We start from the raw sequence: 23,308 nt of genomic DNA on the forward strand, positions 1-23,308 counted from the left end.
CAATATGTGCAATTGAAATCAGTTTTTATCGTCTGCACAGCGAAAGAGCCAATCAGCGCTCGGGTGGGTGGAACGATGTGTCGTCCCGGGTGAGATGGCGCTGCCATCGGTCTGTGAACGTGACGTCATGGGTTGTTATAGTAACCAGGGGATTGTTTTCGTCTGCTTTGAATCACAAGTGTTAGACGCAGTGCAGAATGATTAGCTAGCTTGTGTTCAGCTTTTCTTGTACTGCCTCTGGATTTGACATTCCTTTTCAGCTTTATATATCCTTTGTCTGTGCCTGAATCCATCCCACTACATTTAGGTCAGGACAGGCACGTACTGAGTACGTCAGGACAGGCACAGAGTATTGACTCCACCCTATTTCCTCTCCTTCCTCGGTCACGTCTGCCAATCGAAATAGATTCTTTTTTCAAACACGAGAAATGTGTCATTACATTGTACGTAAGGACAAGCATTTAAAGGGCTGCTCTGTGAGGTAGGCGATCGTTAGAAAAAGGTAAGACAGAATACGAATATATGAACAGAGAGTAATGTCAAGCCAAATCTCTCTCAGTCATGAACAGGGGTGGACTGGCCATAATCAAGTACCGGCCCAATGACCGCTGCGCCCTCCTCACATCAGTGCCTTTGCGCCCTCTTCGGGAGGGGCTAAGACCCGCCTTAGCCTCGGGAAGGCGCACAATTTCCTTTCTGAACATAATTTAAAAAAAAGCTACATAATTATTTTATAAATTCGCTAGCCTTTGGCCAGCTAGGACTCCACCCCAGACCCCGGTATTTGCTCGGCCTGCGGTCTCGCTCTTTCTGATTTCGGCGTGGGAATGCTATTAATGATATTAGATTTACCCCTAAATATATAGGTTTGACTCTAATATCGGTCATTTTGGACGATTTTTACATACCACCCTTATCAACCCCACGCTCCGCCCCAAATTCCAGTATTTGCTCGGCCTGCGGCCTTGCCCTTTCTGTTTGAGGCTTTGGTGATAACATTAATGATATCAGCGACTTCAAAATATATTGATTTGACTCTAATCTCGGTCATTTTGGATCATTTTTACCTGTCTCTCCCTCCCACTCCCGCCGTTAGGGGCGCTAGTGGCGTTATACACCAAGATTGTTTTATGTCACACTATAACCTATATGTTTCCAAAATTTCGTTAAAATTATTTTTCTCGTTCTTACGTTATACCATTAAAACCATTCCTACTGATATAACTCCCAATTAAATAGCATTGGATTCGTTTCCACCCCCTCCCCCTCTGCAAAGGGGAGAGTTTGGGGTTGCTAATCCCGACAGTGTTGATTACCTGGTACCAAAGAATATTTATGCCAAGTTTGCTCAAAATCGGTTGAACCGTCTAGGAGGAGGTGTGGAACATACTCATACATACATACAAACATACAGGTTGTTGTGTGTGATAAGTTTTATCACACTTAATTCTGGATATAAAAAAAAAGAAAGAAAAAGAAATCATGTTATCCTAGAGGTTATGTTAAACTTCCGAACACTCGGCATATGTAACGCCTCCAGAGGAAAACCTTAGAACTACTGAGTTTCGAATGAGCTGCGGGTTACCTAAGCGGCCATTCGGAACGAAATGTAGAACTGGGCACATCGAAATTATACTGGTTCTATAACATATATTTAAATTTAATCGGAATACGGTAATTCATTGAAAGATCAAGTGATTTAATATCCGAGTTAGCTAAAAGTGTTAAAGTTCTCTTGAAGTTAATCAAGTGTTATATAATATTATAATTTATATACATCTGTAATTGGTGTCTAATTGTGTGATTATATGATGGAATTCAGAGGCAATATTGTGAAATACTCCTCCTGGCTGGTATTTAACAAGGCATAAAATTGTCATTGTCAAATGGTGAGTGTTATACTTTTTCAATTTAAATACTAGTAATTTATTCAATTTATCATATTGTGAGATATATTTAATTGTTCTAAATTCTTATTGAATTTAAGGAGGAATTCAAAATCTATTAGTTATCCACGATATATTATAGTATTAATCAAGTAATGTCAGTTAATGTAACTTCTTGATCTACTTGAACACGTGTTGACTTGTACAAAAGGGAGAATATACTCAAAGATATCTCATAATTGTTAATAATCTTCAATTGTTTCAATATTTAATCTGTATTGTCGATACATTATTTTGATAGTTCATTTTTTTTTTGTTGTTTTTAAATAAAATAAGAAAAGATAATTTACTGATTTTGCATTAAAAAGAACCTGATATAGAATTACCTAGAAAACGGTATATTTCTAGTGCAGTTCGTAAGTGTATTATTAATATATTTGAATTTAATGTTCAATTTATTCAGATTCATAATCTTTAGCCATAGATTTGATAACACACCAGTTAATTTCTTATGATAGAGAAAATTGAATCGGTGAGACGAAAAAGGAGAATATTCCAAAAAATAACGAAAACAAACTGAAATAGCCATTTTGTTCTCTATGAGTAAATACATGGAATGAACGTAAAAAAGAGAGTGTTACTTCATAATCCAGTGTTAGACATTGATTTGAAATTTCCGCTGAGTGGAAGAAAGAGAACATTCCTGGAAAATTCTCCTTTTTCCACGCAACACCAGTAATTCCCTGATCGGCCACTAGATGATGCGCCAGTCACAGGTAGGCTTTCACATCAGTCGTGGAAGGTTGTGTACTGTAAAGTAGTCGTGTTAACACCGGAATACTACGTGTTATGAACATTGCAAAATAATATTCTAGTGCCTTGAAGTATTCTTTAAAATTGTGTCTCAACAATGTCTTCGTCTGAAGACGATATGTATGAACCTAAAAGGAAAAAGGGTAGGCACAATAAAGACCAGCGTATCGAAGAAATTGAAAAACAAGCTAGACAACGCGGAGAAGAGTTTGTGACAAGTAATGGGGCGTTTACACTTAGTCGATTTGCGTTCGATTCAGTTGAATTGACGTCACTTTCAACTTAATCGACCGTGTAAACGGGAATTCAACTTAATCGCTTGTTGATCGAAAGCGACTAATCGACTGGCAACTGAATTAAAAGACGTTTTATTTTCTGTGGTTGAAATAATTGAACACATCCATCGATCTGATTCGGCCTAGTTGCTTCGATTTAGTGGCAAATGCAGCGAGTCGATTTAGTCGTGCGACTAAATCGACCAAGTGTAAACGCCCCATAAGGGGCATTTAGTGGAAACAAGAGTAACAGGTAATGATTGTAACTGTCGCAAAAAATGTACAGAAATGTTTACTGAAGAAGAAAAACGATGTATAATAAATGTTCTTTTCTGTGGACGTCCTAAGAACGAACGTGATACGTATCTTGTAGGCTTAATTGAACGACATGATGTTGCACGTCATCGTCCTTTGACAACTGAATCTAAGCGTAATACTTCATCTTTTAAATATTTTGCAATGAAATATAATACTAGAATAGAGGTGTGTCGCAAAGCTTACATGGCTCTTCATGCCATAAAATCTAATAAAGCAGTTGAACGTTTAACTAAGCTAGTAGAAACAAATCAGAAACCAGAGGATAAGAGAGGTAAACACACTAACCGGGGAAATACGTTAGGTGCTATAGTTTTGAATAAATTAGATGAGCATATTGCCTCGTTCCCCACAAAGGTTTCACATTACACATCTAAGCCCATTACTTATTTACAATCTGACTTAACAGTGAAAACAATGCACGAACTGTTTGTAGAAAAACATCCAGAGTTAAAACCAGTTGTTAAATATGAGTATTACTTACGTTATTCTCGGGAAAATTATGGTTACCGATTTGGACGTCCACAAGTGGATGTGTGTCCCACATGTGAAGATTTAAACACGAAAATAAAATCTACAACTCTTAATGATATAGCAAAAAAAGTTGCAGTAGCAGAATTACTTGTCCATAAAAGGCGGGCAAACAAATTTTACTCTAAATTCAAGGAAGTCAGTGACATGTGTAAAAGTAGAAATGACGTCATGGCCATAACATTTGACTATATGCAGAATCTTCCCCTACCGTTCATTCCTGTTCAGGAAATATTTTATTTACGGCAACTTTGGTTTTATGTTTTTAATATCCATGATATAGGTAGACAGAAATCAGTATTCTTTACATATACTGAAGGAGAGGCGAAGAAGGGCCCTAATGAAGTATCTTCATTCATTTACAGTTTCATTAATAGCATCCCAGATGAAGTTACAGAACTGCATATATTTAGCGATGCTTGTGGGGGTCAGAATCGGAACCACACCCTCAGCAGATTACTTTTGGGCCTAACCATGAATGATAGATTTAAAGTGGTTAGTCATTATTTTCCAATCCGGGGCCACAGCTTTCTGCCATGTGATCGAAACTTCTCAGTTATTAAAAGGGCAATAAAAAGGTATGATCGCATTTATACACCAAAACAATATGAAGACATCATTAAAACAGCCAAAAAGACGTTTCCACAGTTTGAGGTAAGGAGTGTCAAAAACGATGATATCATTAACTTTAAGGATTGGTGGCCTTACTATTTCAAGAAAACTACAACAGACATTGAGAAAAAAGGTGAGAAGTTTTCTATTAGTCAATATAGACATCTTGTGTACAATAGTGAAACTAAAGGCTGCATAAAAGCCTATCAGTACATTGATGGCATAAAAAACGTAACTTTTAAACTGAACAAAACAGACGCTAGCAAGATGGTGTTTCCTCAAGACCTTGCTTACAGGGCAAAAGTACCAGTGAATCCAAAGAAGCTCAGAGACATTGAAAAAGTTAAGCATTACGTGCCGGAGGTGTATCAAGATTTCTATAACAATATCGTGCAGTTGCCAGTTTCTGAAGATGCTAGTAGTGACATTGATGATGAGTAGATACAAAGGTGTTTTGTTTAAACAAACTTTATTCTAAATGCATTTACTATACATTTTCTACGTTTTGTATCGCATCTAAACTGATGTTATAAATAACTTTTCATTTTTAAAAGAAAATGTCACTAATATTGTTTTGAAACTTCCAATGTAAATAAGTTTTTCACTAAATGTACCATGTATTAATGAGTTGACGGTTTTTAACCATGTGTTTAGAAATAACATTGGTTTTTCTGTATATTTTGTACACTTTTTTGCCACATTTGTTTGTTGCGTGGAAAAAGGAGAATATTCCGCAAACAAATTTCCTGTGTAGCCGGAAATATAACATATTTAAATGTTTTTTCTTCGTGGCAAATAATAATCCTTAGCATACACTACAAGTTTATAATGCAAAACAATCTTGTATGAGCAACAGATTTCTCAATAAATAGTTTTTTTTAGTTTCCCGAAAGTAAGATATTCGGGAATGTTCTCCTTTTTCTACTCACCGATTCAATTGGTCTAACAACTCTAACCTCTCAAATACTTTATATAGTTGTCCTGGATCTAATATCCAGCGGCCCAGAACGGCGTCCATCGAGGCACGTTACAAGGTACAATGGCATTTATAATATAGTAGATAGATTATTTCACGTATATATGCACATTGAAAAATTATACATATACAAAATTATGATGCCCAAATGCATAATGTATATAGAATATAATACTTGCAAAATCTGTACTGTGACTTTGGACAAGTGAGAATGCTGCAAAAACTGTATACTGTTTGTGATTAACATGCACATCAAATGGCTTGAAGGGCGGTCACGAATGAGCGGACTATATAAAGGTGTGACAGCAAAGCTGAAAGAGATCAATCCGAAGCACATTTACATATGGTGCTATTCACATGTGTTGAACTTCGTGATAGCTGACACCGTCCAGAGTTTGGGGGTTTGTATATCTTTCTTTGGGCTTCTCCAGGAAATTCAGATATTTTTGAAAGAATCCCAGAAACGACTTGGAGTGTACTTGGAACAAAACCCAAGCGTCCGTCTTGAGGCTATTGGGATAACTCGATGGAGAAGTAAAAGGAACGCTGCTGTAAAAATATTTGGACACTTTCATTACTGGGCACCCGACTCAAAGGATGCCAGACCAAGAAAATCAAAACCAGTATATGTGGAACTCATAGCAGCTTTAAGTGTGATTGGCAACTCGCAAGAATTCAATTCCAAAGTCAGACATGATGCAATGTCTCTCATTCAAAAGTTGTGCTCCTTTGAGACTATCATTGTGGCTATGATGTTTTTGTTGATTTTTCAGCATACCACACCTTTATCAGACTACTTACAAACAAAAAAGTTAGACTATGTCCAAGCATGGCGCCTGATATCCACAACTCAAATAGGTTGAAAGAAGCTAGGGACCAGTTTGACAAAGTCTACAAAGCAGCAGAACACTTAGCAATAGAAATATCAAATAGTATTGAAGGACTCATTACAGATGTTCCTAGTCTAGAACAAGTTATTGTAGAAACAGAATTGCCTGAGGTAAGATGTAGAAAAAGAAAAAAATGGCAGGGGAATCAGCTTCTGATGAAGTAACTGAAGACAGTATATACAGATTTGAAGTAACCGTTTTCAACTGTGTTCTAGACGAAATTTCTAACAGCATGCAGGAACGATTTGCTGAAAATCAAAGGTTATACATAGATTTAGAGTGTTTTGATCCTAGGAAGTTCAAGAGTTTAAGTCTGGCTTCGTTGTCGCTGAATTAATTCCTGATTGTGAAGAATGAAAACTTAAAGAAGAGCTTCTTTCGTTTTCATCAATGTGGGAAGAGTTTTCAAAATTCCTTTATGAGAACCAAGAAAAGAATCAAGAAGCTGTTGAAGTTCGTACGATTGAAGATTTGATTGAAGAGGACAAGTTTTCTGAAGATTTCATGGAGGATGAGGAGGAATATTTGGGGCCGACTGACGATATTGTGGATTTAAGGTCTATAAAATGTGATGGAGTGAAATGCAATTCTTGCTTTAAGTGCACCTTCGATGTGATTCTGCAGTACAATATGTAGCCTACTCAAGACTACACAGAATTATTCAAAGTTTATAAGTATCTCCTTACATTACCGGCAACACAAGTGTCCTGCTAGCGAGCATTTTCAAAGCTCAGATACATAAAAACAAGACTCCGTTCAAGACTTACAGATGAACATCTGGAATCATTGTTCTTGATGAACTCAGAAAGAGATATTCTGACCAAAATTGACAACAATCTTATTATTGACAAAATGTGTGAGAAAAGCAAGGAGATGCGAAGGCTCCTTCAAGCATAAAGCAGTGACTTTACTTTCAGTTTCCAGTTTTGTTTTTGAATTTCTTTTTTCGCTAGGTAGGTATATAATTCTAAATTTACTTTTGTTAATTTGTAGTAAATGTTTTATGTATACTTTTTATCAACGGTTTTAAAAATAGATGAAAAATAAGTTAATGTTATGATGAACGTAGTTTTAAAAGGACAGAAGTATGAAAAATAGCATAAGCCCCAACTTAACTCAAATCTTAAGTTATAATTAGGTCAACTGGTGTGATTTTTGTAGTCTCAGTTAAAGTGTGCAGATTTATATAGGACTAATATATTTAGTACTCAAAGTCTCTTTGTTTGTTTATGAAAATATTGAATTTGTATAATTCTATCGTAATTAACTGCAATAGCTATTTAAGGTGGATCACCACCCGGAAGTCAATACATATTTTAGCTCATTCCCTTAACTACTCTGCAATGAAACGTTACATATTATAAATATTGTATTATAAGATGAAGTTATGTTTCATCCACAACACAAGACACTGATTCATTTGGTTGTGTCTTCTGATATCGAAAAAGGTAACAAACAAAAGAAAATATATGATTCGTTTATAATGAGCACGCAAGATGGAACTTACTAGAAGTGCTCAATTTTATGAAATATTTATTTGAATGTGTGTTGTACTTTAAAGTAACGATCTTATTATGCACTAGATATATTGTTTGACCGTTTTTCGTGTTATGTTTCACATTTTATTTAAATATTAATTTACGTTTAAGGAAATAGAATTTGAGAAGAAACTTGCGCAGAATGCCATAATGCGTTGTTGCCAAATTTGTACGTTTAATTCCTGGATTCTAGCGTTGCAGTTCGAGAAGCGGAACTTAGCTGTGAATAGCAGTAAGGGTCAAAAACTTATTTCTCCAGTAAGTATCCAAGCAGAATTCCGTGATTACTTCCTTTATTATTTGGCACCAGTAAACACTCGACACTATCTGGCAACGCCGCACTATTCAAGCAGTGTTTAACATAGCACCGAGAACACCTAGTGATCCACCTTAATCTTTTGTTGTTTTTGTGCACTAATTTTCCGGGGAAAGCCCCCCGGCACTTCCTTTTATTAGGAGGGGGTATTCCATACAAGCGAAAGCCTCGGATGGACGGCGCCCTCCCAGAGTATGTGACCGCGCCCTTTTTACATAGCCAGTCCACCCCTGGTCATGAATCAGAGATGCAAACTCCATATTAAAATAACTATTTTTTCCTTCGGTCGTTACTCATTCGCATACGGGAATAAATATCCATATATTTTTTTAAAAAATTATTTTCCTTCGTATTTATTGGGAAGGCACGTGACATTGTGACTATGTTATAGAGCCGGCCTTGCATCACCAAAACGTGAAATTTGATCATCACAGGTAAATGCCGCTAAAAATACGTTTTATCCTGGGTTTGTGTGTGTGTTAGATTTCTACAATACAAGTTTAAAACACAGCTTCTTTAATTACACTTATTCACAATGTCCTCCCTGTTTAATTTGAAAATGATTACCGGGAGTATCAATAGAGTGCACACAATATTTTTTTTTATTTTACTATCCGCCAAGAATATGAAAGCAAATGCATAAGACGTAATATGTTAACTTACATCCAAGTTACTGTATGTTTTCATTTCCAGTGGGAAATTGACAGAACTCGTGTTCAGCGAGCACAATTCACGGAACACCTCTTGCCGTGATCTTGATTTCATTATGTTCTCTCCCCTTACATAAAATTCATTCAAATATTGAATTCTGTAATGTCAATTTTTGTTTTATTCGTCATTTATAATGTGACTATGCATGCGGGATAATGCTATATTTTGTCTCAGTGTAGGTTGATGTGTTTTTTAAATATAAAATCAATCAATTAATAACAGATTGTATGACAATGTGACTTACTGCAAGAATTGTTTATGCGCTACTGGCCTATGGCCCATAAAAGTGTCATCAGAAAGAAAGAATAGATTTATTTGGTAAACAATTATGAACATACATAATACAAAAAAGAACATAGAGCTGAGTCTTAGATATTGAATAAGTATAATAATCTAAATTCCGATTGTTATTTGTACTAGCTGAACTTGCGTTGTCTAGCTGAATCTCCTTGTCATTCCTCACAACGTCTGTATATGTCCCTTTATAGGCACAAGTGAAAGACGTCTTGATAACATTCGGCAAGGGGTACCATAAAGGGATGAATTTTCGATATCTCGCACCATTTGCAAGATTGAGACTACTTCTGGTTGGAGTTTCTGGATTTGTGTATGATCAGTGTTTTCTTTCTTCTTGCATGCAGTGTGTAATAAGCAAATAGTTTACATACACAATTAATTATAATGTCAGTGATATATGGTGTTCATTGGGCAAAACACTCCAAACAATAAAGATTCATCTTAGCCTGGAGAAATGGTTATCCTTCGTTTTTCATTATCATTTGGCCATGAAACAAACGCCTGAGAGATAAACGGTCCCTGTATACAACTATGTTGTGTTCAAATGTGTAATTTGTATGTAATATGCTTTACTTTTTTAAAAAATTTCAACACTTCCAGTGTACCCCAAAAAATGTAATAAAGAAATAACGGTCACGTTTTTTCAAATATTCAATTAGAACTGGACAATCTACACAAAATTTGGAATCAACCAGTGAAAATTGCACGTTTCTAGCACTTGTGATTTTTGAGATCTCATTGTCGAAAGGATTGGAGACAAACATATAAACCTAGCATTTTAATATATAGATTTATTTTCTGAGTCGATTAACAAAGTATGATCCAAGCGAAGGTAGTTCAGTGTCTTTAAATTCCATAAAACTTCCTTTAGTTATCATACGGTTAGAGCTACGACTAGAACTAATTACAAAATAGAAAATACATTTGTGAAACTTTCTTACAAACTAATCTATGGACCCCACTGCAGACGATCATCAACTTAATATTAGGATTTTTAAAATTTATTTATTTATTTATTTATTCAGTTTAGCTTACATTTTCATTTCAACTTCCATAATTAACAATGGACTGACATTCTATCTGATCAGGTTTCCAATATTTTTATGCAAAACAAGCACAATGATGGGTTGCGGTGGCTCATTGCTAGAGCGTTCACCTCTGGTACGTGGCGTCCCTGCTTCGATCCCAGCTCGCGCTAAGTGGACTTTGTGATGAACGAAAACTGTGTACCTGAGTTTTCTCGAGGTTCTCCGCTGCCTTCATTATGCCATTTCGTTTATTCTCATCACCGTCTCCTTTAGCCTACGCTGCATAGTTGTGAACTGTAAAGCTGAAGTGTCACTTAGTCTCAAAGGGGGGGGGGGTGTCATGAAATTTAAGAATTTAAAACTCATGAAACATTTTAATAATTAATTAAAATCAATTTTCTGACAGACCGTACCAGTTACGAGTCTTCATCCCGGCAAAATTAAAATACCGCTAATTTTACAGTAATTATGTAATATCTTCAAATAGATAAAAGAATCGAAATGTGGAACAAGAGCGCCCTAGACAATATTATTTTACATGAGAAACCGTTATCACGATTCACTTATCTGCTTTCGATTTCGAGCCATTTTGAAAATCGGCATTTATTTTCGCGTTTCTAAACAGCTGAAAACGGAAAGCCACTAGGTGACTTGTGATGACGGACCTAACGCAAAATAATATTGTCTAGGGCGCTCTTGTTCCATATTTCAATTATATTTTATCTATTTGAAGATATCACATAATTCCTCTAAAATTAGCGATATTTTAATTTCGCCGGGATGAAGACTCTTAATGCCTCCAGTGGCAGTGGCAATGCTCAGCATTACACAGGGGCGCACCCATGGGGGATCTACCGGGTCCGGAACCCCTCCAAAAACTTCGTTTCTTAACATACATTTGTACATTTTCTCAATAAAACTACATTTGTTTAACCCTAGAACATATATGTGGGGTCTGACAGACTCCATAGAGGTAAATAAGGTGCCTTATAGTGTAATAAATCTGCATCAAATCTTCACCTTTCGTGACATCTAATATCTAAGTGTGCTTTTGCATTTTATGTATTTTTAGCCTTGTGCAAACAACAATTTCCGAAATTTCTGTTATTTTGTATCAGTACTCTAAGTTTCCATACCTGGGGTCTCTCAGACCCCAACAAGAAATATTGTTTTGTTTGTAATTCTATACATGAACGTTGTTAGATAAATGTGTTTTATTGTCATGTAAATCTAAACTTATGTTTTTACAGGTGTTTCATAAATTTAACTGTTGAATTAACTTCCGTTTAGATCACAATATTCATCAATCAAGCGAAAACTCATATATCTATTTGATTATAAAGAGAATTCATAGTAACAATATTTGTTTTGTGATTTTCTCTCTGTAGCCCTTTTACTGTAAGTTTCCCAGATTGTGAACGTGTTTATGAACGTTCTTGCTAATAATCAACCTCTTTTATTCATAATTTTAACATCATAGAGGAAGTGCTCTGTTTCATGGTAAGTTAGTGTTACATTATTACGTGTGAGTATAATTTGGTGTTAAGTTTCAAGATACGACGACTAGCCAGTGAAAATGAGTGCAAGAAATATGAGCACCGAAGGTTAAGTGAGTCCAGAAGGTAGTAACTTTACAGAAGTTGTCTCTGAGTGGCTTGCTAAAGAAGGGAAAAAAATGAAATTAAATCTTTGAGTTTTACGTCCCACGGCGCTAAAGAAGGAGTTTTATGTCCTGTGGTAAGTCCTGAAGATAGCCATGATAAGAGTGCGGCAGAAGAATACTTCGGAAACGCACAAAATACGTGATCCGTAACAAATAGTTCAAGTGAAACCGAATTGTCTAGCGGCAACGAAACTGTCTTCAGATTCAGAAGCCAGGTGCATCAAGTATTTTAACCGGAAGAGATGACACACTTTGATTTTCTACATCCAATCCCATTACTCAGACTTGACAAAATAATATGCTTCACACACACCCAGACCAGCACGCGGCCTCAAAACAACTACAGGACGCATAGGAGCATTTTATTACACAAGATATATATTTGATAAAGTTTTATATTGCAGAAATCTTGAAAGGAAAAGCAAAGCTTCAGAAAAAAAGAAAAAAAAATCAACAGTAAAATGTTACTAACACGGAGCCAAATGTAAATAGTTAGGTGATTTCTACATTCCTTACAATAAAAATAACGAATAATTGTCGTCAAAATGAGTGTGGATATGCCAAGTAACATTAGTACTACTAGCACATAATGCCCTTATGTTGTAGTGACCGAAACATGCAGTTTTATCTACTTCCGACTGAGATACCCGGATGAGGTCTACTAGACCCCATCTATGTAAAAGTGTAAAGTTAAATTTTGAGTATGAGTTCTAGGGTTAACAGGGAAATGATTGATGTAGCATGAAAAATTGGTCTTACACTTCATCTGTACTCTTTCTCTTATAAAAACAATCAAGTTTTATCTTTTTTTTTCTGAAAATATGTGTGGAAGTATATTTTACAATTGTTAACCGTATTGTGCAGAATAATACCCATTCAATGCTAATAGACGTATGGCTTGTAGTATTGGACCTCTCCCAACAAAAATTTCTGGATGCCCACCTGGCACTACATAGAGTTGCTCGAGCATTTCTATTTCAAGTATGCCCCTGTTGGCGCTGCTGTCGATGTGTGTTTTCTCGGACCTCCCTAGAAAGAGGAGGGACGTAGGCCCGTATCCAAAGGGCCGCCTCCCCTAAATTTTTGCTGTCTCCCTAAAATTTTCACTGTAGGCTTGCAAATTAACTATAACATGGTTGGATCGGTCGCCTCTAACTTCAGCCACCGCCCTCCACCTACATTTTTGGGCTGGCTACCGGCCTGGAGGGACGAGTTGCTGTGGCCGAGATCTTGCGTTGCCTCAATGAATTATTTCACGGACTTCGCTGTAGTCCTACACTGTCTTGTTAGCCATTTTAAGTAACGTACAATCTTCACTCGTCAAGACCAAACGACTGAATGACAGTTCGGCAACACAGCCGAGGTCATTCACTCCTTTCCCCAAAGCAAAGGGATGGTTTCTTCCGTAAAAGGGCGATCAAGGTGGGACCGAAGTATGTTTCACATATTTTCCGAGGGCACACTTGAAATAGAAAGGCGCTCTATTTGATAGAAACTTACAGGTATAATCTATAATATTGTTTTTATTATTATTATTATTATTTTAATGTGTCGCTCATTCGTGGGTGTTCAATAAAAAGTGTCGCCAGTTAAAAAGGTTGGCAACTACTGTCTATCAATGTTATCAATTCTTATAGCATATATGCTAACAATTCTATTTCGATTGACATTTGAAAGATCTTTGTTCTGCAAATTAAAGCTCGGGTAACCGCACAACATGAGAATCAGAGTTAGTTTGCATTCTCACCGTTTGTTGCGGTAGCGTTAGCAGTATTGTGAGTTGGAAATGAACTCCATCTCACGAGCAGTGGACAAAGCTCTGATCTCAATTGCTTGATAAGAGCCTGCGTCTGCTCTACGAGATATGAAAATGTAAAAAGACAAAAGAAATAAACAAGAAACGACTCATAATGAAGTTGTTTTGCAAATAAAATTTCTATCATCTTAATTTTCTCGAAATAATCATAAAATAAATAAATAAAAATAAAATTTGAATAAGCTTTATTCGAAAAAAAAAATGTCCGGAGTGCAAAATTAATTAAATGTGAGTTGCTGTATTGGGGCATTATTTGCTAAAAGACATACCCAAAACAACAGTGAAATGTAATCGCAATGTAATTCAAGTAAGTCTAGAAGAAACACTGCTTTTGAACTTGATATTTAAAACTGGTTGGTTGATTTTATCGTCTCTTTTCAGCATCTTTACGACATGAGACGAGATTCACTATTTAATAAAGGTAAATACGAACCCTACTAGGCCTACTCGAGTTTATATCGGAGGCAAACATCACCCTGGATCAAACCTGAGAGCACACCTACAGAAAGCGCTTATGTTAGCCACTTGTTCAGAAAAAAAGAGACTAAATTATTTACAGTTGAGAAATATGTCATAATCAGGGGCGCCGGAACCGGGGGGGCAAGGGGGGCAGTTGCCCCTCCTGAAATTTTCAGAAGGGGCAAAATACTCGTTTTGCCCCCTCACTTTCAGACTGTGAAAACGTCACACACCACTGATTATTACAACTATATTTTGCTTTTTATGGTAATGTGAAAAAAATCTCTATTCCAGATTCATCTTTCTCTTTGAAACAAGGGACCGGGCGCTTTTTCTGCTCCCATGTTAAACAGAAAGAGTTAGGAAAAAGGATTGAAAATTTTCTTTATTTCCATTGGTGTACATTCTCAAAACACTGTAAATTCTTTTAAAATTGTTGTTTAAGTAATCGTAAGTCTGCAATATGAAACGAGTCGTCGAGCGAGATTTTAAAGTTTGAAAAATATAACAGTTTAATGAAAAATATAAAAATATAACAGGACATTTAGGGCCTAAATACATTTTCTATAAAGTTAAATTAATGTTCTTACAAACAATATGCAGAGTGTAGTAAGTTTTATAGAGAGGAGGAAAAATATATAAGGTAGGATTAATAATTCAGAGCATATGAAAAATGCGAACTCCATTGTCGTTCCGTTCGTTTAATCCTTTCACTACCATTTTTTTTTTTCGGAGTGAGAAACATCAATATATGACCACTTTTTGTTTTCAAACATATAAATATGAGAAGGGAGGGACGACGACGTGGGAAGGGTGGGACATTATGTATCCCACTGATATTTTTACGTGGGGGCTATATGTCCCAGTGGTAATGACATGAATGATCATCTTGTATTTTCAATTATGATACGTATATTGTCAAAAAAACAATTGGGTCGTATTTATGATTATAAATATTTTACATTTCGGCATCCTTTTCCAAATGACAGTACATGCAACCACTGCTTTATCACTAGCACATTGTTCGTCACTTTCATTGTTCACGTTCACTTCCCTATTGTCTATTTGATAATGTTCATAACAATTCTGTGAACCATTAGCAGGCTTCTCTTTACTAGTGGAACATAGATTCATAGCAATAACATGCGGTAAATTACCACGGGTCCTCTGAGAATGTATCGTGGGACACATACTGTATGTCCCAGTGGTAGTGAAAGGTTTAAGAGATGAGTCAGAAACAGAACACCTGTTTCAGCTCTCCTTTCAGACTAAGTTCGTAAACAAGAATAAGGAAGATAGTCACTGCTTGTAATAACTAGTAGTCTTAGATTTTTAGTTCGCAATGGTCAAGCAATCAGTGAATATTTGCATAGTACGGATAATTTGATGTCGCTCCTGGCTGAAAGAAAAATGGATGTGCCTGTTCTCAATCAATGGATTAATCGACGGGATAATAACTGGCTTAGTGCTGATTGAAAGAATGAAATTTTAAATGGGTATGGGACATGCAATAGAGAGACTTGGTAGCAGAAGTTAAAGCGTCTCCATTTTATGCAATCATAGCAGACTTCACGACTGATAGTTCAAAGAAAGATCAGTTGTCTCTGTGTGCGCTGTATTGACTCTGATTCATCAAACCCAACAAAATATTTATGGGAATGATCACCCCACATGGCACAAATAGAAAGATAGAAGATCAAAGATATATTCTAACGAAACTTAACCTGAATGCAGAAAATAGAATATACGCGAATAGTGTGATAATGGTGCAGCTATTATGTCAGGACGAGTGAATGGTGTGCAGAAGATAATTTCGACTCAACATCCGAATGCTGTATACATTCATTGCAATAATCATGCATTAGATCTTCCATTGCAAGAAGTAGCACGAAAATGCAAATCTTTGTGTGACGTAATTTCCATAGTGAAAGACGTTTGAAACATCAACCTGGATTCTGCAAAACGATGGACAACATACGCACGCCGACATTGTTCTTGAACCCTGTAAAACTATCAACGAAAGTAATCCTAAACATTTGCTGCCTGTTTGTCCTACTCGCTGGTGTGTTAGGCGAAAATCTCTAATCAGATTTCAATCTACTACAAACGAATTCAAATCACGTTGGAAAAGAATAATCAGTAATACAAGTGGTCCAAATGATGATCAAAAAGTAATTCTAAAAGGGTATTTGAAAAGAATGAACAATTTTTGGAATATTTTTTCTGATAGCCAGTATACGTGCTTTTGTACCTTGCGGACAACTGGAGAAAGTGCTTCAAAATTCTGAAGCTTCTGCTTCTGGAGTTTAGAGAGCAGCAGCAATTCTATCTAGAGGATACTCTGAGAAAACTACAAACGGACATTGCATTTGAAAACATCTGTAAGGAAGCAAAGGAAAATGCAGACAGACTACACTTAAAATTGCCCACTTCATCAAGATCAAAGAGAACACCAATTAGGTTGGAGCAGACTGATAATCCTTCTATAGCACCTACCCTAGAACCTGTATCACATCTTCTAAAATGTACTTCGAAATCATTGACTGTTGAATGAAGCGCAGCGTCGTTTCAATCAGCCAGGCCTCAAACAACTCATAAAACTCTAGAAGATACTTTGTGAAGGAGCTATATGTGCTGGTAGGCCTCTCTCAAGAGATTATTTGAAGCAGGAATTGGGAGTTCATGCGTCGGATTTTAACCCGGATAGATTATGAGCTCAGCTCAGGCTGCTTCCAACTACTTTGATGACGACTGAGTCGCTGACGACCACCAGAATATTAAAAACTATTAGTGCTGAACAGGGGCGGCTTGCCTATAAGTGCTGCAGAGCTGCAGAACTACCAATTATTTTAGTGGCATAAAAAATGCATTTTCAATTGAGTTGAATTGTGTTTAACTTAATCAAGTTAATAACATGTAATGATGATATTTGGTCTAACGGTCTCCTGAAATTGTACTACTGGATATGTTACATATCGTAGTATTACTGGAAATACCTTCTGAAGCTTAATAATATTGCAAGAGCTGTGCACGGATTGCCCTATGCTTTAGCACTGAAACCAAAATCTTCACCAGCCGCACTGTATTACGTTTTCCTTGTTTCTTGGATAGGATTTACTAGAGCTGCACTCCCAGCAGCTCAGAACTCACGAATACTTCTGAAGAAGCCGAAGACACACGACGTGACGTACATGAGGCTCCCTTCTCTTGTTTTTGATAACGGTGTTCAGTGTAATTGTTGTGCGCTTTGAAAGTAATAGTATTCCATGTTCAAGTTTATGCAAATTTTCTGAACAAACACAATTTGTGTGACAATTTTAAGGAAACCATAAACCTTTTGGAAATTCTTCTTCTAATTGCCCCAACGACAATAGCTGAAGCAGAACGTTACTTCTCTAATTTTAAAATAGTTAAAACATTTTCGAGAAGCACAATGTCAGGAAAGAATCAATGCTTTGGCTACCTTATCAATCGAGCGTGATTTCATATCCATCATGCCGAACTTTAATGTTAGAGTAATAGGACATTTTGTACAGCAGAAGACATGTCGGATAACTTTGTTTACAAACGATAAAATATTTATAATTCAGTAGTATTAATAAAATTTCTACCTGTATACATTACGTGAATCCGAAATTGTTATGGTATTTGAAAACAGTGTTTCTTACGATATGGATATGGTGTTTTTAAAGTTTGTTACACGTAACATTGGCGTATTTAGGGAGGAGCTATCGGGCTCAAGATCCCTCGAAATTCATTTAAACTTGTAGGCATCCCAAAGGAAAAATTAAGTTCTTATTCATATGCTGTGTATAGCTCCTCCCAAAACAAAATCCTAAATACGCCACTGACACCCAATAAGCAAAACAATAGTGTTTTGGTTGCGATACAGTAAAGTTGTATATATATTTGTTAATTTCAATTCTAATTGTCATTTATGTATAACGATTAGAGTGCTGAAAGATATGCGTGTTCATTTTATAATTAATTACTGCAAACGGGAAATTTAATATACAAAAAACAAACTGTGCAGAACTACCTCAGATTATGGTATCGAGCCGCTACTGGTGCTGAAACTCCAACTGTTCGCAGCCTTCTCGACCAAGTTGTTTAGGGACTTTCGTTCTCACTATACCAGTTTCTTGAGCATTTGCGAAAGATCATTCAGCTATTTGTGTCGTCTAAAGACATATTTGAGGACGTCCATGTCGCAGGAAAGATTGGCTCATCTGCTGTTGTTGCATATGTGTAGCGATCAGACAGATTTAAACACAATTGCAAGAGAATTCATATCAAAGACAAGTGAAAGAAAATATACTTTTGGTCAATTTTGAAAAGAAATAAATGTAGAATTACGTAAGTGAAAATGTTATGCGTTATATAACAAATTATTGAAATTGCAAAATAGCACTTAAAATTCAACATAAACTTGAATTATTCCTTATTAATTATGTCGTACTTTATTAGTGTGAAGTGAATATAATGAGATTAGGAAGAGAGGTGAATGTAATAACAAACTGGATATACTGAAGTGTAGTAGAAAATACAAATAACTCTGGATAATTAGTGTAATTGTATTTTCTATATAAATTTTTATGAAGTCTTTAGTGTAAATTCCATTTTTCCATTTCTGGCACGAAGTCAAGTAGGTAGAAAAAATATATTTTCTTATTTTTTACTTGATTATGTAGCCTATTTTATAATGTTCAAGTTACCGGGTACTTTCTACTACAAAGTGCTACAAAGTTTGTAGTTCTAAATAGCAATTTCTAATATTACAGTGTACTGCAACACTAGAGCTGAATTTTTAAAAATATAATTTTAATTTCCTCATTTCCAAGTGATTTAAGTAGTTTTAAGATTCTTTAATAGTGCCCGTGTGACCACGTCCAATACAGTTAAAAATATGTACCAGTATATAAAATGGTAAAAATTGGAGCCTACTCACAAATAGTCATTGTGAGCAGTACAAATTTTACAATTTTATGTTTTTAATTCTGATTTCAGTGGTTGAAAATTTCTGCACCAGACCAAAATCCAGCCCAAAACTGACACGGGATTAATTAATCTAAAGATGTATTTTCTAAACTAAGATGCCTCTCATAGATGGAAATTTCACTCTCACGAAACTGTTTACAGCTTGATTATATTATCTTCTTCTTCTTCTTCTTCTTCTTCTTCTTCTTATTATTATTATTATTATTATTATTATTATTATTATTATTATTATTATTATTATTATTATTATTATTATTATTATTATTATTATTATTAACCAATAAAATCAAATTATTGTTACACTATAAACATATATTCGTATTATCTTGCCTATGTTACATCCCCGTGTATATTTTCAAGACAGCAGTTTGCCCCCCCAGCTGAAAAATACTTCCGACGCCACTGGTCATAATCATCTTAGGATTTCTTAATTTTGCAGATGTCATGTCAGACACTTCTATTTTTTTTTTTTTTTTAATGGCTATTTAGGAATAGTGTAAATTTTCTTGAAATACTTTTCAATGAAATAAGATTTTTGATTTGGCTAGTGTTTATTTTCTACGGGCAATCAGTATGGTTCCTCTTCTGCTTTTCTTTGGTTGGTTTATGTTTTGTCTATCGCCATTAGCCATTGAACGTTTAGAGCAAACCGGACTAATTACAAATGTGTTAGCGGATGCACCTCTCTGTTATTATGGGCAATATTTTGTATTCTTCCCTGTGCACCTTTCATACAGAATTCGTCTTAATTCAAGTCTCGCACAACGTCTTGTGTAAGCATATTCCTTTTTCCTTCCATTCTACGCCAAACATCTAGAGATACTGAAATACGGGTTTTAATTATTTTAGATGAAAACTTCAAATACCAAATTTCATGTCTCTAACGTGTCTTATTATTTTAAAGAGAAGTTCAGATGCCAAAGTTTATGTTTCTAATTTATTTTACAAATAGTATTTCAGTATACAGTATTGATTTAACAATCATATTCACCTTCTGCCTCTGCACCTGTTCTTGTATTACGAACATATCATATAATAAAGGCAAATACATAATAATAATTTAAGAGATTCCAAAGTTATGGACCCTTATTGTAATAATTATAACCTCTGTACCATTTTTCCTCACCCTCTTTTCTTCCTTTCTGATCACATATGAAAAAAGAAACACGCTGAAACACGTATCTAATAATTTTAAATGAGAAGTCATGCATCAAAGGTCGTGTCTGTAACATTCCAAGACATGGACATTTTAATGTAATAACTTCCGCTGTCGAATTTTCAAAAATCCTTTGTTAGTGGAATCTTACGTCACAAATCCTACGCATTGTTTAAATTTCAAGTTTCTAGCTGAAGCGGTTTGACCTGGGCCTTAATCACTCAGGACTTATATACAGGGTAGCCCAAAAGTAGGTATACAGTACCGTACTGATCAATTCATTGCATTTTACATAATTTCTTACTGTTATCCATTAGATAGACTTGTTTCTTTATTATTTGTTCTTAATGTGTTTTTACTTACATCCTAAGCTCGGAAGAGCCGAAGGAAATAAACCCATAAACTAGAATGTTATACTTAATCAATGCAGTGGTGTATACCTACTTTTGGGCTACCCTGTATATATACAGGGTGTTTATTTATTATGAGGCCAAAATCCACTGGTGAAATCCTCACACCTAAACGATTAAAAAAAAAGTCCATATGAACATAGGGCGAAAAATGCGTTGTTTCAAAGTTACTAGGTGCCAAAATCGAAAAAAAATGTAACTTTGAGGCTGCCTAGCTCGAACACTATGAGCAGTGGCGGCGGTTGGACGTTAGAAGTGGGGGGGGGCTAGACATGATCTGAACAATTGTACTATATCAATGTTAGATTTCCTGATTGTTTCTAACATTGTTTGATGAAAGGTTGTATAACTAATAGGATACTATGTTTTTTCAGTTAAAATGCCAAATATCGCATTTCTATTTTATTAAGTAAATTCATAAGAGCAATACAGGTAGGTACTAGTCCTTTATACTCTAAAACAACGAAAGTGTAAGAAGAGATTTGAGTTCTTGCTCATGAACATCTTAAAATTCTGTCTGGAAAATTGTGTGATCACATTATTTAATAAATTTGCAAAATAAATAAATAGAAGGGATAATATTAATGATAATAGTAATGAATAATGACGCTTGTTTTACACAAGTTATATTGAAACTGGGAATTAATGAACAATTTATACTTTTAATTCTACACATGCCATTAAATGAATGCTTTTTAGTCTTAGAATATGAAATACAGTAAGTACTGCAAGCATATGCTATGACATTTAAAAAAAAAATGCAATTGCAATATTAATTGCTTTGAATTGCAATTAAAACTCAATTCCTGTAGCTTTCTTAACTCTATGGGAAGACAAATAACCAATACGTACTCACGCAACGGCAAATATCATATGACACCATTTTTTTCTATGAAACAGTAATACATACAAAACCTTTACCAGGGTGTCCACATTCTGGAAAATAAGTGAAAGTCAGGGAAGTAAAAATGTATCAGGTGAAGTCAGGAAAATGGCAGATTGGTCAGGGAAAGTCAGGAGAAAATCGATTTAGGTACATTGTTCAATTGTTGAATTTATGAAATATTGTTGATTTCTTTACTGTTACTGGATGCAAAATGTGGTGTTCTCAATGATGATATTGAGGGAGTCAGTGTTCTCTGATATAGTCGTTGAAACTAGTTTTCTGAGAAAAAAAAAAAAAAATTGGCATATTTGCTCTAAAGGGTAGACGCTGTTCTAGAAGAATTGCATGGTGCCACGAGGATATCTGGACAAGTGGCTGAGAACGCGAAGAAATAGTATATCCAGCTCACAGTGAAAGCTCAAACTGAAGAATTTAAGGAACACTCGAATGAGTTCATAGCCAATGATAGAGATGGTATTGGACTTGATGAGTTTTTTACTTAGTCTTAGGAAATGGGAAGAACTTCGTTGACTTATGGTCAGTTATGAAATGTGTTTTATCTTCTTTCACGGAAACGCATTTTTTGAAAGTGGTTTCACAATAAACAAACTTTTCATTGTTGACAAATTACAAGAAGAATCTGGTGGCTCAACGGGTCATATGTGATTCTGTGATGAGAATAGGTGGATCATCAGGATTAATAATTACAAGAGGTATGATAAATTCAGTGAGAAGTTCAATGAGACAATATCAGGTATTTGGAAAAGAAAAGAGAAATAAATGCTGGAGACGAGAAGAGGAGAGAGAAACGGAAGATTTAGCAACAACTAAAGGAACTGGAGGAAGAAAAGAAAATTAACCTGCGAAGACAAGGACATTCAGATCAATGAGAAGAAAACTATGCGAGAAAATTAAAACAAATTTCTAAATTTGTTGCATTTAACAACTGCACCAGCAAAAGTGTGTTACATAATGTGTGTGTGTGTTTTTTTTTTAATAATCAGTAAAATCATGTATGAACGATTTATTACTATAGGCAATATTATAATGCTATGTAATTGGTTATAATGTGTAATTTTTTTCATATCTTAAGTACTTTGTATACTGCACACTTTTGTTTGTAACTTTACATTTTGTGTAATATGTTGGCCTAATCAATAACGGCCTAATGCACATATTGGTAAATTTACATTCCTTTGGAAAGAAAATTGAAAAAGAAAGAAACAGAAGTGGAATAGAACAAGGCCAACTATGGGGAGTGTGGAGGGTGTGGTTTCTTTCTTTATTCGATATTTTTAAGTTATTCAGGGGCCAGGGAAATTGCAACTTTCGTCAGGGAAAAGTCATAGATCTTTTCTGCAAATTGTATGGACACCCTCTTTACATTTCCAAATGAAATTATATAAATTAGGACGTCACTTCAAAAAAGTGGGGGGGCAACTGCCCCCTCTTGCCCCCCCTAATCGCCGCCCATGACCATGAGAGATATCAAATGCGGTTAAAGAAATATTAGAGAAACTAGTACACTGTCTATCTAAAATAACCATGTTTCAGAGATGAGTTGTACCAGTGCACATGATTTTAGAGAGAGAGGTGGAAGAGCAGAACCTATACCGCAGCTCCCTCTACAAAATCCGGAGAACATGAATGGTAATACATCCTTTGGCATTATCAAACACAAAATAATGTTAGCGTGCCTTAGTAACATGGGAAACATAATGTCTATAAGTTT

Source organism: Thermobia domestica, chromosome 1, assembly GCF_964235325.1.
Source record: "Thermobia domestica chromosome 1, izTheDome1.hap1.1, whole genome shotgun sequence".
Classification (NCBI taxonomy): Eukaryota; Metazoa; Arthropoda; class Insecta; order Zygentoma; family Lepismatidae; genus Thermobia; species Thermobia domestica.